The sequence below is a fragment of the Parasteatoda tepidariorum genome, chromosome 3 (genome assembly GCF_043381705.1).
Source record: "Parasteatoda tepidariorum isolate YZ-2023 chromosome 3, CAS_Ptep_4.0, whole genome shotgun sequence".
Lineage (NCBI taxonomy): Eukaryota > Metazoa > Arthropoda > Arachnida > Araneae > Theridiidae > Parasteatoda > Parasteatoda tepidariorum.
This window is the reverse complement of record NC_092206.1, coordinates 99,711,661-99,730,939: the sequence shown is the minus strand read 5'-3', so window position 1 is coordinate 99,730,939 and position 19,279 is coordinate 99,711,661. Positions and strand designations below refer to the sequence as shown.

At 29.7% G+C, this 19,279-nt stretch overlaps 1 protein-coding gene across 5 annotated transcripts in view; it reads left to right on the top strand.

Annotated features, from left to right (window-relative positions):
* The window catches only part of LOC107454759 (xylosyl- and glucuronyltransferase LARGE1), a 163,869-nt gene that overhangs the window by 120,567 nt on the left and 24,023 nt on the right, over positions 1–19,279 (top strand). The gene's annotated exons all lie outside the window — the stretch shown is intronic.

Sequence of the window (19,279 nt, the reverse complement as noted above, 5' to 3'; positions counted from 1 at the left end):
ATGCATATCTTTTTGCATTTTATTCCACACAAAACAGAATATGTTGCTTTTTATTTAATATTCTACTTACCACAAATATCACTTCCTACGTAATATTCTACTCAGTACAAAATGTGTATGTCTTCCTATATAATAAATTAAGAATAATATGTAAGAGTTTATATTTTTATACTTCATGGAATAATATAATATTTTATGAAGCACAAAAAATGTAAAATCTAACATTATACAAATGCATTGCTTCTTACATATTATTTTAGATAGCACAAAATGCGTCACTTACGTTTGGGAAATATTTTTTTATCCGGGATAATTAAAAAATTTGACGTTTCTCCTTGAATTAAGAGAAAATATCTGAAACTTCTTATTTTCCAAATTTGCTATACTTTTGTACTACATTTATTAAATGAATCCAAAGAAAAATAATAAAAGAAACTTGTCAAAAATTACATTCGTTTGCAAAAAAAAGTGCGATTTTTCTAATTTCGCTATTTTTTTTCCCTCCGTTTTGTGGATTGTATTTCAATTAATTACAAATGTAATTTGTTAAAACTTGTTAATGATAATGAATACATGACTTTCCTTTTTTATGTTTTACACGTATTTGTTCATACTCGAATATTCTAAATATGCCCCCATAACCTACTCCTAAACATAAATTCAGTAGAGTCTCAAATGTTCGAGTTCCTCGTAAATCCAAGCTAGTGGGGAAAAAAATCAATCTTGCTCCCAAACAATGACCAACGCACACACAACACGCGGAATGATTACTATGATTGGTTTTACGACGATTACTACGACTGAATATTGATAAACGATATTGTGTATTAAACACTGAAACATATATAGTTTGTGTTTAAACAAAAAACATGAGGCAATTAATTTAAAGTAGGTGCAATTAACATGATGCAGTAATATATTGAATATTGTAACTTGGTGTAATGCAGTAAATGTACCCTCTAATGTGACTAATTTTCTTTAAATATAATATCAATTAAATGCTGAAATTCAAAAATTGCTAGATTTCCATTTATTTAAATATTTATTAAATTTTAAGTTTTCGACAATTCGAGGTATGCTCGGTCCCTTCGACCTCGAATCATCGAGACTCTACTTTTTATTTTTACCTCTACCTTTATTGCTCAATTTATTTTATGTAATTTCTAATTTACGGTAGCTGAGAAGTTTTTAAAAATGCGTTTTATTAAATTTTAAAAATAAAAGTTGTTATAAGATTTCATATTATAATTCTTGTTTATTTAATTATTTCACTCCGTTTCGTTCTTGATAACTTCAAATTTTAATCAATTTTATACTATTAAATTAAAGAAAAGTTTATGCGAAGAAAATTGTAGAAGTGGCGAAACTAATTTTAAAATATTAATAAATATTTTATTTTTACGTCTATACTTAAAACTTCTAAAATTCGAAAATCTTTATAATCCTTATAATTTATATTTACCCGTTAAAAATATCTCCCGCTTCACGTAGTCATTTTTCAGTTGAAATAAGCTACGTTCTTTTAATCCTTTTGGATAGGATTAAATGCATTAGGTTCAAACATAAACACGAAACGAAAAGTTAAAAATGTTCTTGTCTCGCTTTAAGAACACATAAAGTTTAGTTGTTTCAGTCCTTTCGGTAATTCTTTTTCGGTGTTATTTTTCTCAGTTTTCTTTTCCGTGCAGTACCTTTCTGTAATTACTTTTCCCTTAATCACGTCTTGTACGCGTCCTAATTGGACTTTTACACAAATCTACAAAACTTGGACCAAATTAGAAAACACGGAACACAGCAAAACTAAATCTAATTAGCATCTGGCAACAGCAAACTATCCGCTGAACACCAAACGATCCGTGTTGCCGTTAAAAACATTTTTTTTTATCATCTACTGCTGCTTGTGTGTTCTCTTTTTGTTTTCAATCTTTTTCTCCCCTCCCCTTACCCTTGTTCTCACAAAGTCATTCTTTCTTAAATTAATACGCATTTTTTTCTCTTTTTAAAACTGAATTTGTGAGGCCTTGCGCGATATCTGAAAAATAGCCGCGTTTATAGAGGGAGCTGAGAAAAATATTAAATTAAAAAACTACATAAAAATAAAGAAAAGAACGCAAAAAACGAAATAAATTCATTGAGTGAAAAAGTGCAAACGAAAAATAATGTTCTTTTTGTTCGAAACAACGTCTTTCTAGTTCGTGTAACTTAATTAACTTTGCATAGAAGGGGGCGGGTACAAGTTGCAAGTTCTGTTTTAAATTCAAGAAATCAATGGGATTGTTCAATGTTTTCCTGGAAAAATATTTGCAAAATTTCTTATCGAATTCTTTTATTTCTGACTTAATTAAGAACAAGAAAAAATATTCAATTCGCAATTTAACTATAATTTATAGATACGTGGTTTTCTTTTGCTACAATAACTTCTGAAAATTTGAGCGTTATGTAATAATCAAATGGAAGATTTCGAATTATCTATTTTTCATTATGTATGTTTTGTAACTAATTTATAAAATAAATTGTGTTACTTATTTAGTAAGTGTCGTTTGATCATTTCTTATTACATTTCGGCGATTTCGATGATATACAAAATGCTTTCAAGACATTTCCTTTTAATTTTTTAGAATTTTTATCAAGAATATGTTTATTTGATCCTATAAAACTGATTAGAAAATTTCTGCATTTCGTCGTAGTGTCTCGTACGTTCATGTACATAGATTCTATTTAAGCTTTGTAGAAAACTAAAGTTTGTTCTGTAGTAACTGCTCTGCAAAAAATTACGTACTTGAGCGTGCAAAATGTATAAATTAAGTGTGGTCCAAAAAATCCGCAAGTTATTCGTTGTGTTCTAACGAATAATTTAGCCCCAGTAGTTTACTAATTAGCGAATGCAAATTAATTCGCTCATTTACTAGATCATAAAATCAACAGCTAATTTTGCCTGCTCACTAAGTCGCTATCTAAATCACCGACCAATTAAATATCTTAGTCGCTAACTCACCAATCGAACAACGTACTACTTCAATAACAAAATCACTTTCTTAACCCTAAATGAATAGCTTTAATGAAACTTTCTTAATCTCAACAATCCAAAATCTAATGTCTAAAAAAGCTGAAAACAGTTAAACTCGGCGTTCGGATGAAAGAAAAAGACATATTATTTAGTAATCTGTTTAACCCTTTAACGCAGAATGTTTATTAACATAATTTTTATTAATTTTTCATTATTTTGTATTAATTTAGACCGAAATAAGTGAAAAATATATTTAGAATTTTAATAAATTATGGTCATGAAATACCTGTCTTTTCGTGTCTTTTTCTGCAAAAGAAAAATTTATAAACAATAATTCCAACTTCAAACAATAATTTTTTTCAAATTTGCATATATTTGCAGTTATTTACATCTGAGAGAAATAGTAATCCATCATTGAAATTTCTCTAATTTACAAAAACAAATATTGATGAGTTTTTGAATATGAATGAACAAAAATTTCGAACTACTTTTTTCTGGATTTTACATTTTAATCCAAATATAATTCCGATAATCTAACAAATTTTTTTAGTAGCAGATTTTTTTTTTTTTTTGCTTTGCTTTTTATAATAAAAAAATACCAAATTATATTTTTACTTGTAATTATTGCGTCAAAAAAATTTAACCGGTGTCCGATCTTCGTAAAAAGGATAAACAGTATGCAGTTTTAAAAAATAAGTTCTTGTGATGCTTACTGTTACTATGCTATAATAATTTTTGATAAAAAGCAATATAATACTGCAGATACTACTTTATTTTAGCGCTTCTATAAATTTCTTCATTGAACTGATTCTTAGTAATTTCAATTTTACCCGGTGACTTTACATTATTAGATTAAACAAGTGCACGTGGTCACAAGCAGATATGCATAATATAGTACATGAACGCCTTTCGCAACAGATTTTTCACCGTCTCGGGAAACTTTTTAATGTTACTCTTTATGGGGGGGGGGGATGAATTTCCCTCTTTTCTTATTCTGCCTCGCAATATTCTAAAATGAGTGTGCAAGGAAACAAGATTATTTAAGTGTAAAAAAAGTTATAACGTGATTCTTATAAAGAATTAAAATTTATTAAAAGGGTTAATAAATTGCTTACAGAAAGTTTTTTGTTCTATCTAAGTCTGGTCATACATAGTTTTAAGAAAACTAATTCGTTAGAGTCAGTATATGCCGCATTCGAAATCTTAATTCTCAAAGATAATTAGAAAGAAGTAACCCCAGATTAAAATGTGGGTGACCACATCTCTTTGGTCATTTCCCCGAGAAACTGACCTTTAAAATCCTATAGAAAATCGAAGAAAGAAATGCCCGTCATTTTGGATGGGAAAAATCAAGGAAAGAAATGTCCGTCATTTTGCATGGGGAAAATCGAGATAAGAAATGTCCGTCATTTTGGATGAGGGAAAATCGAAGAAAGAAATGTCCGTCATTTTGGATGAGGTAAATCGAAGAAAGAAATGTCCGTCATTTTGGATGGGGGAAAATCGAGGAAAGAAATGTCCGTCATTTTTCATGGGGAAAATCGAGGAAAGAAATGTCCGTCATTTTGGATGAGGGAAATCGAAGAAAGAAATGTCCGTCATTTTGGATGGGAAAATCAAAGAAAGAAATGTTCGTCATTTTGCTTGGGGAAAATCGAAGAAACAAATGTTCTGACTGAAGTTGAATTGTCTATCTATTTCATATACAGTGTCTATTGAGATTATGGAATCGTTAAACGGGCCCGTTACAATTCTCATCTGGGCTTGGAAGGCTTATAACAAACAAAATATTATCAGTACATCAAAAAATTTTAATTTACCTGACAAAGAAACAAAAAAATTTTCCACATTTAAAAAAAAAAATTTTTTTAACGGCAGTATTTGAATTCTTTTCGCGTCGGTAGATGCTGGAAGTGTTGCTCATTTAACGTTACCCGGTGGGCACTTGGAAATGATTAAAAAGAAGAAGCAAGCAGTATTACCCACGCCACACTGCCACAGATACCCCTTTGATAGGGTGGGCCTCATTAACGCAACACACTGAGAGGAACATCCATGCCCTTTGCAGTATCGAACCCGCATACATTGGCTTCGTAATCATGCACGCTGACCGCTCGGCCAACTGGCCGACTTTTTCGCAAATGTTGAGTATGTGAAGTGATTTGGCAGATTTTAAAGTCAAATTCTTGCAGCCCTCGCTGAAACATGTCATTATCAGTGGTAGAAAATGGGGCGGAGTCTCTTAAATGTTTGGATTTGAATGTTTATGTTTGCATGTAAAGTGAGAATATGTATGGTTTGAATGTAAAGTATTCTTCGAAGCATAGAAAGAGGTTTACCCGGTTCTATTATGTAGCAAATTCTGCCACACACGTACGGCGCTAATTAAGAGTTGGTAAAACGTCGCACGAAACAATTACTAACCTAGTACAAGAATGATTTAAGATGTCGCCTCTACTACCTGCCCCCCCCCCTGGATTCCAAAAAACGTGGCACATGCTGCTTATATTTTAATAGGGGGTAGACAACAAAACGACTCACATAAATTACCTTTAATTTAACCAAAGCTTTGCTCAATATGTTCGTCACTACGTTACTAGTTTTTTAAAACAATCATCAGCAATTATTCAATCAACATTAAGTACCTTTGATTTAGCCAAATCTTTGCTTAATGCGTACTTCACTAACTTGTTCTGTTTTATAACAATTATCAGCAATAATTATTTAATTAACATGAAGTTCCTTTAATCTAAATCAATTGCAAAAAAAATTAATAGTTTTAATAAAAACAAATTTCTCTAAAAAAAAAAATAAAACGTGTTTTTCATTTTTTCATTTCTTTTAAATAAAACTTAACTTAACCAGTCAACGTATGCTTTTGTGCATCCACATTTTTGTTTTAAGAAAAATAAAATAATATATAGCATTTTTTTAAAAAAAAATATACCGCGTTTTGTTGTCAACCCCTTTTTAAAATATAAGCAGCACGTGCCACGTTTAAGAATCCGAGGGAGGGGGGGGGGCAGGTAGTAGAGGCGACATCTTAAATCATTCTTGTACTAGGTTAGTAATTGTTTCGTGCGACGTTTTACCAACTCTTAATTAGCGCCGTACGTGTGTGATACTGTAACGGTATGGGGAGGTACAAAGGTGGGGAACGTCGTCGGGTTAAATTTGATGAATGACGTTCACGTTCTATTCCTCTTTATCCTTTTTATTTATTTAGTTTTTTTTTATCGAAAACGTGATACTATTTTGCCAATAATTATTTTTTGGGTACTTTGTTCTCCCTATTTCTTTTTCTTTGACATCTTACTCCGCGGGGAATCGGAGATACATTACGAACCCGAAGTTGTTAATTTGTTCACGTTCAATTCGGAGTTCCGGTGGAGTTCGTGTGCTTCATTGATATCGTAGAAAAAGTTTATTCGAAGTTGGAATTAAATATTTGCCATAACTTGATAAAAAGTCGTTTTTGAACTAAACGTTTCTGATGGTTTAAAAAAAAACGTTTTCTATTTTTATGAGTTAAATAAAATTGTATATTTTAGAAAACCATCATAAAGTTCTCTGTTACTGATTAAAAAGGAAACAGGGTCTTTATATTTGCGTTGATATATATGCCAAAATATGTTGTGATATATATGCCAAAATATGTACTCAAATTTACTCAAATGAGATCGAGCGAAGAAATAAAACTATTAATACTTTAATTCCTTTTCTTTATATATTATTTTGTAAATAAAATTAGCTTTAAAATTTAGAGTTAAATCATTTGTTACGTTTTCAAAATTTCGTAGGAATTCAAAAAAATTATTAAATGCCTAATTGTGTAGTTACAAGTAGAATAGAAATATACATTATTAGATCCAACCATGTGATTTATGTTCAATTAAATTGGATACGTGTAAGCGACGCCACTCGTGTCTGTCGATCCTGATTGGCTACTGAATCGACGAATGCCACGCTTTACCTACGATAACATCGCTTGCAGGTTACTGATATTCCCACGCATTCAGCTGTGACTAAAGTTTTCTTCACGATGAGTTTTTAGTAAGAAATTACATGTAATTTACATATCGATTGGACGATGTGTTCAACGCTTAAGCTGATGCCTTGAGTCATCACATCGACGAGAATACTTTAAGTGCAGAAGTGGTATGTCACTCCGTTAGCATAGTGAATTATCAACAGTATTAAGATTTAGATTGCGTGATGGCAACAACAGTTATTTACTGTTTCTAACCATAAATGATATCATTATGTGTGAATATAATAATCGAACCTTAAATACTTTATGGACAGTGTAGGTTAGGGCAAAATTTCTGAATTCGAATGCATGGATATTTTTCCTACTCATAAATCTGTGCCGTGCGTATATAATTTTAAGGTGAGAGAAATAAAGGGGGGTGGAATTTTTTGTTGTTTGAAATCCCAAAGTTGTTTAACCTTCGTTGTTGTTAACTAGATTTTTAACAAAGATGTTAAACTAGATGGAATAACAAGCAGACGTGTTGATAACTTGACGTAAATCTCGTTTAGAAGAGAGGATTGAAATTCAGATTTTTATCTTGAATTAGATTTTAATTTTGAATTGAATTTTTTTTTTCAGATCTAGAATTTCAATGTTTTTTTGTTTATTTGCAGAAATTACTCTCAATAAATTACATTTTAATTAGTACATTTTTAGTTATTTTAAACATAAATGAGTATAACTAGTATACTCTCGATATCTCAAAGTTAAAGGGACGCTAAGAAAATTTCGAAGTAGTGAGTTTTCGAGATAACAAGTTCAGAACTAAATATCGCTCATGGGCTGCAATAGCAGCACGACTCAAAAAAACAAATTTTGAGATAAGTGGGTTTAAAGTTTTCATTGCTAAGCAAAATGCATAAGAAATGCTTTAGTTTGCTTAAACGAAGATTAACTTCAAGTTGAATCATGAGTTGTGTTGGTATTGCTGCTGAAAGAATGTATATTTTCATATTTACGCCTGTTCTTAGTCCAAAACGCTTGTTTTTTGAGTTGTGCTACTATTGCAGAACGATATGTTCTAAAAAGTAGAAAAATATATTCTGAAATACTCTAAAAAAATGAGTAATGAAACATAAGAATAACTACTAATAAATATGTATGTAATAATAGTGGACTAAATCTAAATTCGACACTGATCATTTATTTTTAAAAGTAAGTCAGAAAATTAAGCATTAAATAGAAAAAATTGGTTTACAGTAAACTTACATTGGGATTTTTCCGAAAAAATTCATTTCACATTTCGAAAAAAATTCGACATAGCAAGGTTTTGAGAAGAAATTCTTCTACATAGGAATTCAAATTAACATTAGGTGGATATATTATGCCAAGGGAAATTTTTTTTTTCATAACAAGGTTATCGAGTTATTGAAGTTCGAGTTATTGAGAGTTTGCTGTAGTAGCTTTATAGTTTCACCTACAATTTATATCCAGTAATAAATACTAATATCTGTTCCATACATTATTTCTGTTTTTGATCTAAGTACTCTCTAAGTTCTTCCAAACATTTAGTTTAAAAGAAGCGTTCAATTATGTGTGTTAAGAATACGTTTTAACTTTTATTAAACTATAAAAATTACTCTGTCTGCAAAATCATCTTTCTTAATCTTTATAAATGACCTTATAATTCCATTCTGAATTCTTATAAAAAAGTATACCTGCAAATGTGGTATTAAAAAAATATAAAAGGAAAAAAATGAATAAATCTCAAATATTAAGCAGTGAATTATTAACCTGGATAAAAAATTTATTTTTTCCCCCTTTTCATAATCCTTTAAACTATTACATATCAACAGTAGTTGTTACAACTACTTTTTTAAACTATCAAAAATAATATATTTCTTGGCGCTGGGTGCTTAAGCCTTTGATAATCTCGGTTAACGCTTTTCTGAGTACTGTGAAGCCCCGCATCTCAGAATAATCGTTGAAATCTCGGAGATCCTCTCTTACAAAGTCATTTGCATAATAGGGAACTAATTATTCTCAATCTATCTCAATCGGAGCATCTCGGGTGTTCGTCTTCGTCTCTCTGGAATATCGTCTCCGTTTCCGCCATTTTTGTCTTTCAAAAATAGATTAAGTCACACAAGAAAATTTAATGGTTCCGGGTTATTTTTGGAAAGTGAGGTAATGGCTTTTATTTTCACCTACTATTTAAGGTATGGCTTTAATTATAAAAATTATGAAGAATATTATTTCTCCCTTTTATACTTGTTTCAAATAAATAAAAGGGACTTAACTTTATTAAAATAATAAAAGAGATTTAACGTGCCCACTTAATAAAAGAGATTATCCCCTAAGAATCTAGAGCCCTGATAATTGACAATTATAATTAGAGTTGGAACAGAGCTTCGGCATCCTCGCTGATGCTTTGGCATAGCCGAATAAAGAGCTGTGATTCGGCCTATAACCATTTATGTTGCGAATATTCTTTTTACCACCCTGACTAACTTTTGATCTAATGATCGAATCTTCCCGTTCTAGGAATCCATCTAAATGGTTCGAGGAGATGACCTCAAATATCCTAATTTATTAACGCAGACGATATTTTAAGTTACGAAATCAGTCACAAAAACGTACTTTCTCTAAATTAGCATAGTTTTTTTTTTCGACGGATTCGAATTTCTGACCCTCAAAATATAGGGGTTAGAAATACTCTGGGAAATATGGTTTGGTCAGAAAGTACGATCCAAAGTTCGGACCCCTTAATGTTAATTTTACTTTTTGCATATTTCGCCACATCTCTACAACTTTTTAGATTGATTGAATTTTGTTTTTTTAAAGCGACCGACCCTGAGAAATCAAATTTTTTAAAAAGTCACGTTTTTAAAATTTGATTTCTCACGAACCGAAACGAATTTTATAGTTCTGTCCAGAAATTTTTCAATTCGTTTAAAAATATTTAGAACTATGGTGAAATGCGCATAAAGTAAAATTAACATTAAAGGGTCCAAACTTTGGACCGCTCTCTTGATCCAAACTATTGTAGCCATATTTCTCAGATTGCTACTACCTCCTATATTTTGAGAGTTAGAAATCCGTCGAAAGAAAGTTATGTTTATTCAGAGAAAGTACGTTTTTTAGTCTGATTTTTTTTAAAATTTAGTCTGAACTTAAAATACTGCTGCACTAAATAATTAGCACATATGAGGTTACCACTTTGAACCATTAAGATCTAGTACTAAATCGTGAAGATCCGATCATTAGATCAAAAGTTATTCAGAACGGTCCTTTTTAATTAATTTATTTGTTTTGCACACTGTACATTCGTATTTTATAATAAAATATAGTAGAAATTCGTATTTAAAAGTTCTTGTGTATTCAATTTAATTTGAAAGTTACTATTGAATAAGTAAGTTACGTTACATATTATATTTATTTAATACTTGTATGTACAACTGTAGTTGTTTTAAAATGAAGCAATTAAAATACTGTATAGAACATTTTTTAGCTCCCTTATTTCTATTATTTACTAAAACAGATGTAACAGTTATGGGCATCCATAAGGAATTCTCTTTTAAAACTAAGTATTTGAGATAAAATATTATTTACATAAAACGTTAAGAAGTTCATTTGCAAAATGAAATATTAAACTTAAAAACTTGTCTATAAACTTATATAATACGGTGCCATTTCTTTATGCATGAAAACGTAATTTATAAATGCAAATTACAAAATTCTTCTTAATAACGGTATGTCTATATTTTAGCATAAAAAAAAATTATTCTCTTAAGTTAAAAAAAATCAAAATGTGTCCAGTATGTAACTTTTTTTCTTGTTTGCATACTGCGCATTTTTAAGTCACATTGCTATGATTTAATTTCCTTGTAACCAAGCTTTGAATAATGATAGAAAAGGCGATTTTTATTTAGAAAAGAGTTGCCTAGAAGAACTCATAAAGGCGATTAAAAAAAAACTTAATTTTATTAATTAAACATTTTTTTAACTATATTTTTAATTATTACAGAAATAAAAGCAAATTTTAATCTTGAAAGAAAATTCTCTAGACTTAAATATGATATTGACGTGCCATAAAGCTTTCTAAAAAGTTTGAATTTCTTTCTTTTATTATATTTGAAAACTCCAACGAACGAGATTAAATCCAATTTGTTTTTTACACAGAATCAAAAGAATACTAACAGAAAAAAAAATCTTATTTTTTAGTGATGAAATTGTACCAAGTATTGTCCTATATATTTGACTCTATGTGCGAAGAAAATAAATTACCAGAACCAATTGCAACATAATCTAAGTTTATAAATGTTGTATTTTACTTTTAAAAGGAGGAAAGAAACAAAATCTAACGAAAATTATTAAAATATAACCTTTATTTAAAACATATATTTTTTCGCCAAGTATTAAATACATTTTGCTTTAAAAGAAACGGTGTCCTTATTATTCAGGGATGAGATTTTTCCGCTTTTTAGCGGATTTCCGCTTTTTTCATTTTTATCTCTTAAATTTCAGCTTTTTTATCAAAAATTAAGATTTTCTAAAAATTTCATTTTTTTTTTATAAGTATTCCGCTTTTCCAGAAAATTCACCGATTTTCAAAGAGAAACAGAAAATTCAAACTACATAGCTACCAATCCTTTGTCATTTTTACTTATTTCACCTATTTTCTCCCCTTTTACACGCAGCAGATTTTCCACTGATGTAGCCTCATCTTACTAATATCATCTCATCCTCATTCCAACCACAAGGAATAACCTCATCTCTTTACTTCATGATGAAGGGGTAAAGGGCCATCTTGGCCTCAGGGACCCCGACCAACCGACCAGACCAGACACGCAGCAGATAAGATTTTCCGAATTTTTTACCCGCCCTCCAGATAGATCCGATNATTTACATAAAACTTTAAGAAGTATTTACGAGGTATTTACCATGGTTTTTTCCACCTGCGGCAAAATCTTGCCAACCCTGTTTAAAACATATATTTTTTCGCCAAGTATTAAATACATTTTGCTTTAAAAGAAACGGTGTCCTTATTATTGCTTTCTCATCCTGAGGAAGAAAAGAAAAAAGTATGATTAAAACAACCAAATTATGATAAACTTTACCGTATTTCTGGCTCTATGAGAACACCAAAAATCATGGAAATTTCTACCGAGACGCTTTGGTAATGATTTTGATGAGATTAAAATAAAATATAATTTTATACAATGTGTTAAAATTTGGTAAAATTTGATAATTTTATCATGTTGTTTTAGAGAAGAGCATAAAAAAAATAAAAATGAAAACATTTATTCGGTTAAATTTACTTTTTAGTTATGTATTTTTACAAACGTATGGTAATTATTACCATACGTTATCTATCATTTTGAAAACCAGAGTTTCCGGTAAACCGTTACTATTTGAACGAAAAAATTACCAAATGAATGGTTTAAATATCTGAGTTTTACTAACAGAATTATCTTCTTTTTACCGGAAATGTCTTTACCTTGCAGTACGGTCATTTAACCAGAATTTTTTCTCCGTGCATAATTATGTTCTCTTCGTTGCTTACAAAGTCACGTTAATTTCTCGGATTGATAGAATTTAATTTAAAAGTTTATTGAATTATAAAATGGCAGAGCGCTGCGTTTTTATAAAAATTACAAATAATATTATGACGAAAAATGTCCCTGATGTTTTGCTCAAGGGATTAAAATACTAACAATATGCAATCGTAGAAAAACCATATCTTCCATGAACAAGGTGTTAAAGTATTGAATGAAAACAATAAAATAAATTTTATTAACTTAAAATCTCATAAAAATATCCGAACTATTCCATGGAAGGTAGATAATACTATCTCCAGATATCCCTTTCATTCGATAATTTATTCGAAAATTGATCCCACCAAAATCTCTAGATGCCTATTAGGCCATTAAATCGACTTTTCCTACATAAATCAAGGCATCCGAATACCTCCCAGTAATTACCGTCTTCGGCATAAAGTAACAGCCCGGAACGAATCTCATATTTATGAGGATTGATTATGAAACTGGCAACCGGACGATCTTGAAAGGCTTTAATGGAACTGTGTTTGCAAACCGCTAAAGTGCCTTGTTGTTCACATTGCGTGTACTTGTCACAGTGAAATTTAGGCTTGGAATTTTGTTTCTGGCTTGATTAAGTTTGCATACATTGTTGTCTGGTGTAAATAAGATCCAAGTGTTTTATATTGATAAATTCAATCTATTTTATGTCTTTTAATTTATTGATTTATAAAATGATGTCAGTAGAGAAAATATTTTAGGTTTCTAAAGGACTATGGTTGCCATTATAGATTGTGTAAAATAATTATATATACCTCTTTTTTCGATTAATGTAACTACGTTATCATTTGATTAAAAACTTCATTCGCTTCAAAAAATATACAAATTGTAACAGTCGACTTGTCTTGAGCGAGCAAAAACAGGTGCACATTAAACACTTAACATTGCTAAGCAGGAACTATCTGGACCTATTAATTATATTTTTCGATGTATTTTTCAAGATAATCGGGTCCGCAGTGGACTGATCGTTAAGACACGGTTCCCAGCAGATCACCGAAGTCAAGCATCACTGGTTACGGTCAGTGTGCGGGTGGGTAACCACTTTGATCAGTCTAAGTAGGGACTGAGGGTGTGCGGTATTGGTCCTCGTTAAACTGTTCTACCGTAAAGTGCTCGACTTCGCGTGCAGGTCGTCTGTCTACCGGAGCGGGGGTGCCACCCCTCTGCAGAGGATCAAAATTGCGATAGCATGTCTTCGGATCATCCTCGGGGATGTTTCCCTGACCGTCACCAATAGCCCATCGTGCAGCTCTAGTGCGACGTAAATTAACTACAATTACAATCAAGATAATCGGACTACTAGTTTAAGAGTTAAAATTGTGTTACGTACAAAAATTATGATTTTTCACTTGCACATATTTATGCCTCTTACATTGCTATACAAACAAATGCAGTATTGTTTCTATGTATTTTTCACATCGGATAGACTGATCACATGAATCGAATAAGACTATACTCAAAGGAATAGAATTATCCGTTATAAGTTGCAAGAGTTTGTATGTATAAAAAGTACTACTTTTGACACGCTCATGTTAAAGAAGTCTTATTTTCAAAATTCGATTTCTCAAGAACTATTCGACCGATTTTGCCCAAATTTGTATTTTGCCATGAAAACTTGCTCACCTTAAAATTATTTTTAAAAAAATTGTATCTTACTATTCAAAAATATTTTTTTGACTATTATAAAATAAAATAAAAAATTATAAATATTTACGAAAATTTATTTTTTGCGTGGAATTATTTTTGGACAAACGAATTTTATTATTGTGTGCAAAAATTTTTCAATTCCCTTAAAAAGTTCTCGAGTTATGGTGAAATGCGCAAAAAGTAAAATTTACTTTAAGGGATCTAAACTTTGGACCGACGCCCGGTGGCTGAGCGGTAGCGCTTCGCGTGGTCGTGCCACAGGTCCCGGGTTCGATCCTCGGGCCGGGCAAGGTTGACTCAGCCTTTCTGAGATGGGAACAGTAGGCCTTGGCCCTCAAGGTTCGTCGCGCCGCTGAGTTTAGTTTAGTTTAAACTTTGGATTGCTTGACTGGCCAGATATTTCAAAACAGCTAATATTTCAATAGTTAAATTTTTTTTTTGGCATAAAAAGTACTATTTTCTATTCTCAGTCAATTCAATTTAGCTTGAAATATTGCATCGTAAAGCATACCTTATATGTTCAAATAGTTTATGGATAGTAATATAAAGTATATAGTTAAATGCATGTCAAAAATAGTACTTTGTATATAAAATGCTTATGACTTCCAAACTATTAGTCCGATAGTCACGAGATTGGCCTCATTTAATTTAGCGTAAAGAAATACATCGAAAAACGTGCCTCACTTGCCTGTCAAGAGAAATTCTATTCTCTCCCATTTCCCTCGAACAGGTGAAAAGAGTACAGAAGAGAGTAGGAGAATTTTCAGGCATTATTTATAACAATACAGAAAGCTTTTCGTCACAAAAAATATGTTGAGTTATAGTTTTTCCAGAAAAATATCATCAGTATATTGAAACGGGTCTAAATACCGTATAAAGAATTTATTTTATTACTGTCTTAGATATAGATGCATGAAAAAATGTTTTTCATTAAGTATGCATGCATTAATTATGGAATTAATCAACTTGCTTAAAAACAAGCGACTTTTCAGACAACTGGGTTGATATTTCCCTTTACTGAATGCTGAAATTAATTATAATGCATTTTTAAGCGTTTGCTATTGTTTAAAAAGGAGGAATTCAATTTTGATATTACTCTCAATATAAATTAATATTTGCTATTATTTTTAATTGTTGATAATGTGGTTTAGTAAAAAAAACATTCAGCATTTTTTAAAGTAATAATTAATTATTTTACAGGCATTTTTTTTTAATTTAATGAACTAAACACTGATTGTATTAAAAATACTTTGCTTGAAAATCAATCTATTTTGCATAAAATAAAAGAATTTAAAATTGTAAACGTATTAAAAAAACCCTCGACGAAGTATCTACACATTAAAAAAAAAACCTTACCGAAGTTCTAATTAAAATAAAACATTATTTTCGCAATTGAAACATTGAAAGAAGTATAAAAAAAGGTATTTTTATAAAATGATTGTTACTAAAAAAAATAATAATAATAACGACGCAACTAAAGTTAAAACTGCATTTTTTTTTCAGTGAAATTATCTTTTTTAAGAATATTAAAAAATTTATTTATTGATCTTATTATTCATTAAGTTATTGAAAAATTAAATGATGTGTTGATATATGTTTTATTTGCAATTAAAATAATGACTAAATTTTTGTTTTTAAAGTTCGTGTTTTAATTCTGATTTGTAAGTACTTACTTTCGTAATAATCAATAAGGTAATTAAAACTTAATGTTTAGAAGAAATAAGAAATCAGCCCATCTTTAACGTATTAAGATTTTTAAATACTCATCGCAAAATAGAAATTCTTCATTTCCGCCAACAAATGCGGGTATTAATAAATATTAAATTTTGGTAGTATGTATGATAGTTAAATTATATTTAGTTTAATTACGAGGAGTACAATATTTTATCTCTTTACTCGTTACGAATACTTTAACCCTTTGACGCAGGTGGGACATCCCTTTTATATATTCTCTGTTCTGACGCTATAATTACAAGCAAAAATATATTTTGATATTTTTTTTAATTATAATAGTTACTAAAAATACCTGTTACATTGTCGGAATTAATTATATTAATAAAATCCAAAAATGTAGTTTAAAAAAATTTTGAATTCATATTCAAAAAAAAAAACTTAGCAATAATATGATATTGTAAATTAAAATAGTTTTAATGATGAATAACTGTTTCTTTTAGATCTAAATAACTACAAGAATTTCAAAAATTATTGTTTGGAAGTGAGACGCGCTTTGAAGATTTTCGCTTTAACGCAGAAAAAGACACTGATGTTTCATACTGTATTTCAGAACCATAAATTATTAAAATGCTAAATGTAATATTTTTCACTTCTTTTGACCAAAATTAATACAAAATACTGAAGAAGTATTTTAAAAAAAATATGTTTAATAAAAAATCTAAGTGAAAGGTTTGAAAAATTGACTATAAATTAATTTCATCTAAGTTGATTTTGATGCAATCACTAAAATTTTCAATGTACTTTAAACTATCATGTTTTCAATGTACTTCACTATTTTATAGCTTTTCATTTGAATTAAATTTTGCATACGTGTTTTTTATTTCACTCTACCCTAGAAGAGAGAAGGAGGAAAAAAAAGAGAGAAATTGCTGCTCTTTGCTTAAACTTGTTTTTTCACCGCTTAAACTACACATACAGTGAAACGCTTTTACAGGGGAAACTCGTTATCGCCGTTGGCATTATCGTAAGCATTGCTGCTAAATAATAATGTTTTTGGCTTACATTTTATTTTATTTATTATTTATTTATTTGAATAACTGTGTAATATGTACAAATCTAAGAATAATAAATGCAAATCTAAGAGAAATGAGATACATTCAAAAAATAAAATTTGGACTGTTCTAAAATATTAAGCTCTAATAGAACATTTTTGTTAAGGAAGAGAACTGTCCATACACATAAAAGTTTTTCTAAATTAAGCATTTTTTCAAAAGAATGAACCTATTATCATTAATTTAATATCCTTAATGAAAAAAGACGGAAGGTCTCCGACAATAAGCATTTTTGAATTCACTTAGAGTTCGTTTTGTTACTACTTGTTTGTCAGTTATTAAAATAACACATGAATGTAGGAAATATAAATCATTACAGTTCAATTCTTTGGAACTATAATTTTGATAGTTAAAAAACCTTTAATCAATGTTTGTTTTCTAAGTCAGTGATTAATATTTAAAAGTAATATTAATTAGTAGAACTGTAATTCTTTTGTTGTATGTATTTTTAATAAATGACAACATTAACTTTTATATTTTAAATTTAATCGTGATAAGTAAGATTTAAACAAATTAGGCAAACAATATGATACGAAAAAAAAACTAAAGTCTGTATAAATTGAGTAGTTATTATGGTACGATAAACCGAACAATTATTGTGGTATAAAATATAGATCAATTATTTTGATTAATAAAAAAAACTGAACTATGATTGCGGTAATAAGTCCACCAATCACAATTGTACGGGGAAAAAAACAGATAATCATTATGCTGCCGAGAAATATATGAAATCGTTTTAATGCTTTTCAATTGTTGAAATGTTTATTTTTATTCTTGAATAAGCAACCATGTCTTAGATTTTTTTCTTCTCCTGAAACAAATAATCAACTAGTCACATTCAATCCTTAGAGTGGGAGATTTCTAAAACTCTCTATAATTTTCTATTCCTACAAATTCTTTCATATCTAATCATCAATTCTATATCTCAAAATTAAAATCATTACATAACTTTGCGAAACATCTCAGTGTGTGCGTGCATTTCGTATCTTAAATAGATCTCATTTGAAGTTCTCTTCAATTCCAAGTAGTAGGAAACGATGAAGAGTACAAAAAAGAAAATCTTCCCCCTTCCCCTCTGTTCCATGCTAACCCCTTCTCGTGGGGAAGTTACCTTAATCCTTTCAAGATAGAAAGCGGTAATGAAGGTAAGCATCATCAACGGTGCCCCCCGGGGTGGTAATGAGGGGGCCAAAAGGGGGACGGCAGAGATTTGCGGTACCCGCTGATGGAAAATCAATGATGGAGTTATTTGCTTTAAAATTTAATATGATTGGACTTGGATGTGCTTCGTCGCTAGGCAAGAGAAAAAATAGCAAATCTCGTGGGTAGTAAAGAAAAAGTTTGTTTTTTTAAATCGATGAAGTTATGTAGGGCTTATATGACTAGATCAAAGTGAAATTGATTTTGATTATGTAAATCGAATATTTAATAATGTTGATAGATGTTGCGTAAATATATTTTTGGTATCTATATTATTTTTGTGTTCGATGCATCCATAAATCGAGAGAAGAAATTGAAGATAAAATATTTAGTAAAATTTAAAAATTTAGCAGAAAATGAATATCGTAAACAAATTGATTATTCCGGCTCTTTTTATAAACAGCCATTATGCAATGATCCAGGCTAATTAAAAACGCCTGATGCTTTTTAGGTTTATTACTATGAGCTTGTATACCTTTTGGCAATTTTAAAAAATACATCATTAATTTCAGAATCAGCCTAGTTTATTTCAGGCATTTTACAATAAACCTACAAATGAAGTCCCATTGCTAATTCTCCGCACATTTCCTAACTAGCTTAAAAGCATATTACACTGATTAGAAAATATTATAGATTTTTTCAATTAGCCTGGCTCTTTTCAAAATAATAAATTTAAAGGGCAAGATTATTAAAGTAACCTATGACATTCGTACTGAATCTTTTTACCCTTTTTGCATTTTGATCAGAAAGGTATATTACTAAAAATATTTTAAATGTTGTTTGTGGCGCCTTATTAACTGCAACAATAAAAAATTATGACTCACTACTCGCTTTTTATGTATTTTTGTTTATTATCATTCTATCTCAACATTATTATTTAATCTATTGTGTTTTTTTTAAAATATTTTAAGTCGAAATCCTCTTTATATTTTGTGAAAGTTATTAAATTTTTGTAATTCTTATAATACTATTCTTATTCTTTCTCATTTTATTGAAAAAGAATTAATTGAAAAATTCAATGAGCAAGTATATATATATATATATATATATATATATATTTTTCTGT